Below are 6,723 nucleotides of genomic sequence, written 5' to 3'. Positions count from 1 at the left end.
AACGTCACCATGACGATCGCTTGATTGACAGCAGGCACCTTCACAGCAGGCACAGAATGCATTCGATTTAAAATGCCCCTCTTTTTGTAGTGGGCACTTGCTAACGGAGAGATTCAGGGGAGGGGCATCCGAATCAGCCCAGTTCCTTCCAGATTTTTGATGTCAGTCTGAATGGGGCCCTGGAGAGATGTTCTCTCAGGTAAAAGAAAAAAGCAGTTTTCTTGTGGTTCTTCCACTCTCACAGGGATCCTCTGCCCCTAACCCCAGCACATGTGGAGGGACCACTGCAAATGGTTACTTTGTTGTTGTTGTTGTTGTTGTTGTTTTCCTGCTAGGGATAGGAAAATGTACTTGTGGGATTTCCTTATGCTTCACATATGCGTATCTGACCATCCATCTCTTCTCCAAGAATAACCTGAGACCTTGAGGTAGTGAAGGGTGAATGCAGGGCAGAAGGGGCACCATTAGGCAGGTGCAGGGGGTTCAGACCACACTTGATGACACCCTAGAAGGGGTGTGGTACTTGGTGGTACTAGCATAGTTGCTGTGCAAGCGGGAAAGGGTGTCACCTCCCTTTCTCAGGGGTTCAACAGACCATCACTAAGGGGTGGCCTGCAGCTGCCCCTTTTAGCTCCGGATTGGGGCCACAACAACTACATGCCGCGGCCCCAATCTCTGCTTTCCATGGCACAAAAAGGAGCCGCAAAAAATGTCTCCTTTTTGCACCCTGGAAAGTGTGCCATAGCCGCCAGCACACGGCTTTTCCATGCGCCTTTGGTGTTGTGTCATGTAGATGCAGCGCCAGAGGAGTGCTATGACATCACGCACCATGTGATACAATGCAAAGTGTCACACTGGCCTGGGGGTGGAGTCAGGGCATGCAACATGTGGACTGCTGCAATGCATGTGGGTGCTGCAATGTATGCCAAGACTGGAGATTGGTCCTGGTTAGTACTTAGATGGGAGACCACCAGTGAATACTAGGTGCTGTAGGTTATATTCACAGAAAGGAACTGGCAAAACCACCTCTGTGGCTGCATCTGCACTACACAAATAATTCAGTTTGACACTGCTTTAGCTGCCATGGCTCAATCCTATGGAATCCTGGGATTTGTAGTGGATCCAGAGCTCTTTGACAGAGAAGGCTAAATATCTCACAAAACTACCAAATCCCATAATTCCACAGTATTGAGCCATGGCAGTTAAACAGTGTCAAACTACATTATTTCTACAGTGCAGATGCAGCCTAAAACCTTGTCTGCATGGGCCAAAATATCTGTTTCCCCCCCCCCACCACCACCACCACCAGTTCTGGCATTGTTGTGAAAAGACAGTGCATGACCCAAACTCTGGTTCTGGTGCAAGCAATCCCTCACCAGAACCAGGGCAAAACAAAATTAAAATGCATTTTTTAAAACTTACTTGTTACTCTGGATCTTCTGGGATGATCAGAGTTCTAAGTTTTCATGGCACAGTGACTTTCTGAATGGGCGTACCAAAGGGCCGGCTGGTGCATCCACTGCCATCACTGGGCACCTCATTCAGACCTCAGAAGTCTACTATTCATGGCAGACATGGTGGGTGGTACAGTGGGATGCCCATGCAAACAGCCACTTTGCCATAGAAATGGAGGGGCAGGTAAAGGCAGCAAATAGGAGCATTTGTAGGGCCAAGACACTCCAGGCTGCCCCTGGGGTATCCTGGCCATTGTAGACAATGCATGAGCATTCCTTGTTTAAGAGGGACCTTGAAACGGTAGTACATGCTCTGGTAACCTCTCGATTGGATTTCTGCAATGCGCTCTACATGGGGCAACCCTTGTACCACACCCGGAAGCTGCAGATGGTACAGAATATGGCAGCCAGACTGGTCACTGGTACTTCCAGGGCCAGTCATATTACACCTGTACTTAAAGATCTACATTGGCTGCCCATCCGCTTCCGGGCACAATACAAGGTGTTGGTGATAACCTATAAAGCCCTATATGGCTTGGGCCCAGGATACCTGGAGGACCGCCTCTCCCCATACATTCTGCCCCGCACCCTCAGAACATCCGGGCAGCAACTATTGAGGGTCCCAGGGGCTAGACTAGCCTCTACAGCAAAGAGGTCATATACCATCGTCGCCCCGGCCCTCTGGAATGCGCTGCCCATGGAGCTCCGCTTGGCCACCTCCCTGGCCCAGTTCAGGAGGGAGCTAAAAACCCTCCTGTTTCGGCAAGCGTTCCCTGAATTAAGCTCCAGTTAGTCTTCCCCTACCCTTCGACAGCGATGGCAGCTGGCTGATGGGGTTTTAATATTGGTTTTAATTATTGCTGTTTGTAATATGTATGAGTATTTTTTATTGTATTGTATTGAAATGTGCTGTTCACCGCCCTGATCACTGGAAGGGCGGTATATAAATAAAAGTTTTATTATTATTTATTATTATTATTATAAGAAAACCCTATGAAGTTCACGATATTGCCATAAGTTGACAGATGACTTGAAGGCACATGCACATACATTGTTTGGCAGAGTAAGGTTGATCTCAGGGAGAAGGTGCTGGGATATAGAGATAATCAGAAATAATGATGGAGGATAGATAGTTGTCCCCTGCAATTTTTAGGTGATGCTGTGGAAATCCTGCCAGCAGCTTACGTTGTTGTTGTTGTTGTTGTTGTTGTTGCAGTAAAATTCAGCCACCAATCAAGTCAGTTTTTACACACGGAATTGGAAATTCCATCTTATCTTTTGGCTCACTCTACAAAATGTTTTAGGCTAGTCCAAAACTGAGAGGAGGGAGCTTCACTGAGTCCCTCATTCACCAATATGTGCAGGGAACATTGTGCCCATGAAAGGTGGCAGAGCTTTGGTGTTCTAGGTACTGTAGTCCAAAAGAGTTATTTTCTCAAGTTCTGTGATGGATGAAGTTCTTTCTTCCATTCAGAATTGCACATCTGCCAACTGTGTAGCAGAGACAGCCTCTGCTTATTCTCTGCTGTCCAACTTTTTGGGGTGCTTTTAAAATGTCTCAGTTTCTCTCTCCTCCTCCCACTTTCCTCCTTCATCCTTGGCTTACTTCAGTGTCTGCAAACTGAGTTCAAAATGCAGAGGTAGTTTGCACTCAGGTAACTCTGCAAGGACAAGAGGAGAGGAGGGGGCAATGTTTTGGTCTTCTTAAACTCAATACTATACATACATTCCAGGGGTTCTCAGCTTAAAATAATGTTTTTGTTTGTTCTGCCCCATTAACAACTTTTGACCTCTTTGTTGCCTTTTGGCCACACTGTGATGTAGCACAGCCACATATTAATGCCATTCTTTTCTGCTTTGGTCAGGCCTCACCTGGAATACTGTGACTAGTTCTGGCCAGTACAATTCAAAAAGGATGTTGAGAAGCTGGAGTGTGTCCAGAGAAGGACAATCAAAATGGTGAAGGGTCTTACCATCAAGCCCTATGAGGAGCGATGGAGGGAGCTAGATATGTTTAGCCTGGAGAAGAGAAGGTTAAGAAGTGATATGATGGCCCTGTTTAAATATTTCAAGTGATGTCATATTGAGGATGGAACAAGCTTGTTTTCTGCTGCTCCAGAGACTAGGACACAGAGCAATGAATGCAAACTACAGGAAAAGAGATTCCACCTAAACATTAGAAGGAACGTCCTGATGGTAAGAGCTATTCAAAAGTGGAACACACTCCCTCGCATAGTGATGGAGTCTCTTTCTTTGGAAGTTTTTCAGCAGAGGCTGGATGGCCATCTGTTGCGAGCGTTTTGACTGGTGTTCCTGCATGGCAGGGGGTTTGACTAATGGCCCTTGAGGCCTCTTCCAGATTTAAGATTCTATGACTCTACATCCCGTTTTTCACCTGTAAAATGTTGGAGGTGTGGAAAAGATGCTCCTGTCCATTATATGTCACCTAAAAGGCCAATTAAGAATATTCTAAAAGAACCATCTGAAGAAGTTAAGAGCTATAGAGTCCCCTCCCTAGTTTAAATATGGTTTCCTCTAATGGTTTTTTAGGAGGAATGGGCAATTTTGGCAAGTGGAGGTCCAGGTTTTGCCGCCAAGATCCCCAAGATCACATGAGGCTCTCTGCCAACATTCAAAGTGAGCAATCAGAGGTGACTGGATGTCAACATTAGTTTTTATTTGGGAGGCTTTGAGTAGTTGGGGCAAAAAAACACTGCAAAAAATCATTTTTTAACTTTTTTTAAACTTTTTTTTTTTTACTGCTAGTCTCAGGGAGTCCAAAATGGCCTTATTGTTACAGGACACATTTTGCCTGGCCCAAATAAATACTGGATGACATTTCTACCAAAATAAGAATGTAATTTTATTCATATCATCTGATAAATAAGCCTCATTGCAACCCCAGCCCACACATGTGGGGTGTTCATGACAACTTCTCGGTTGCTTCCAGTTTTATCCTAAAATGTGACTTTAGGAGACTGAATCATTTAGAAATCCCATTATGGGAAAGTGGCTTCACTTCTCATTTTCTGCTGTGTGATGAAAGGGAAAGACATTGTCTCTGATTTGCCACCTTTCACCTTACATCTGGAAAAAAATGCTTTAGTTTTCTAATAACCATCCTGGCATTTCTTCATTCTTGGTTTAATTTACAGGAAAGGAAATGGACCCGAAGGGCGGATGGAAATTCCTGAACAAATGGTTTCCCTTAAGTAATCTGTGCAATCACATTAACTTTTCATTGAATGATAGATGGTTCAAGGCTAATTGTATTAATTCATAATGAGGCATTGCAGTGGAATGAGGGCGTGCCAGTGCGGCATAACCAGAGCAGATAAGGCCTGTTCCAAATCAATACAGTTCTAAAAATATTGATTTATCCTCCCTTTTCCCCAACAGTGTCCTTGACTATAAGGATATCCGAGGCTCTTCTTGCAAGGTTATTTTCCTTTGGATGACAGAGAGAGTATTAACATAAGGGAAGATCTAAGTACTTCATCGTTTATGGGTTTCCTCAAAGGTCATCACAATAATTTAATGAAAATAAAATGCAATCAAGACTGAGGTGAAACTCAGCCATCATGTGGTACAGATTAGATCTCATCTGTCTCCCTGGCAATTCGCAGTAATTTATTTTATAAAGCCTTCTTTTAATTTTTGTGCAGCAATGGCAAGTTCTTCTGTCAGTGAATTATGAGCTTGCATATGTATACATGTATTTAAAGGAGGGCTGGAGAAAACAGTGATTCATGCAAGACTTTTGAAATTGACCCAGTAATTTCAGGAGAAACATTTTTGTAAAATGGCCACTCCCTCCGCTTTGGTTCTGCTCCATCTGAATCATTCTGATTTTTTTTTTATTGCTTAGGAGAGAGTCATACTGAATTCAATGGAGGTTACTTCTAGTTAGACAGGATTGCAGTGTTCATCTGCGATTTCCTCTCCTCAAAGAGACATACAATGCTTTTAAAATTTTGGCTATGCTATCAAATCGAGCAACTTGGTTTTTGTTTGGTTTTTTGCAAGATGCAAGATGATGGTGAAGATGAAGAAATGCAAACATTTTCCCACTGTCACTACAGATCAAGTATTAAGATCTGAGAGGGAGGGTTTTCTCTCCATCCTACTACCAGGGCCGGCTCTAGGTATTTGGCCGCTCTAGGTGAGAAATATTTTGGCACACCCCCCCCCCCCCGGTAGTCCCTCAAAGTGTAGGAAAAATGTAGGACCTGATGTAGGACAAAATGTAGGACGTTCAAGAAAAATGGAGGTCACGACTAAAAGTCAAAGACATTAATAAAAAACAATATAAATTCACGTTTCTCAGTGATGCTCAAAATGGAGGACATTTTGACATTCTGTCTGGATAGAAGGTTGGGATGTAGCTTTGTGTGGTTTGTGTGTTGGACTAGGACTTTGGAGACAAGTATTTGATTCCCTGCCTATTGGGTAACCTCAAGCAAGTCACACTCTCTCAGCCTCCTCAGCTGAAAGCCATGCCAAACCTCTTCTGAACAAATCTTGCCAAGAAAACCCCAGGATAGGTTTTCTTTAGGGTCTCCACAAGGTGGAAAACAACTTGAAGGTACACAACAACAATAATAACTGAATACTGTACCTTTAAGTCCAGTGGAGGATCCAGCATGATGTAGTGGCCTGAGTCTTGGACTAGGACAATGGGAGACCAGGGTCCAAATCCCAGCTCGGCTATGCAAACCCATTGGGTGACTTTGAGCAAGTCACACTCTCTCAGCCTTTCAGGGCTTCCCTTTCCTCCCTTTCTCCTTCTCTCTCTCTTCTCCTTCACCTTGCCTTTTTCTTTCCTCCCACCTTCTTCCCGTCCCTTCTTCCTTCCTTCCTTTCTCTTCCTTCATTCTTTAGTTCTCCTTGCCTTCTTCACCTTCCCCTCTTCCTCCCCCCTTCCTTCCTTCCTCCTCTTTTTCCTGCCTTCCTGCTTTGGTCCACAGCTGCCTACGCGCCACATTGCCCAGTGGGAGTCGGGCGTTGCTCTCCACATGCTCAGAAGCCCTCTTGCTCGCTCCTTCCACAGTCGAGGTGGAGGGGAGGAGAAGGGAGGGGAGGGGGACCACAGAGGAGGTGCCTGTGGCAACATGGCGGGTGGGCAGCCCTGAACCAAGGCAGGAAGGAAGGAATGAAAAAGAGGAGGAGGGAAGGAAGGAAGGAGAGGAGGCAGGGAGGAAGGAAAGGAAAGGAAAGGAAAGGAAAGGAAAGGAAAGGAAAGGAAAGGAAGACAGAAGAAATAAGGAAA

This window comes from Sceloporus occidentalis, unplaced genomic scaffold (assembly GCF_023333645.1).
Source record: "Sceloporus occidentalis isolate IW3139 unplaced genomic scaffold, rSceOcc1.0.p SCAF_6, whole genome shotgun sequence".
Taxonomy (NCBI): domain Eukaryota; kingdom Metazoa; phylum Chordata; class Lepidosauria; order Squamata; family Phrynosomatidae; genus Sceloporus; species Sceloporus occidentalis.
Note: the sequence above shows the minus strand (reverse complement) of the source record.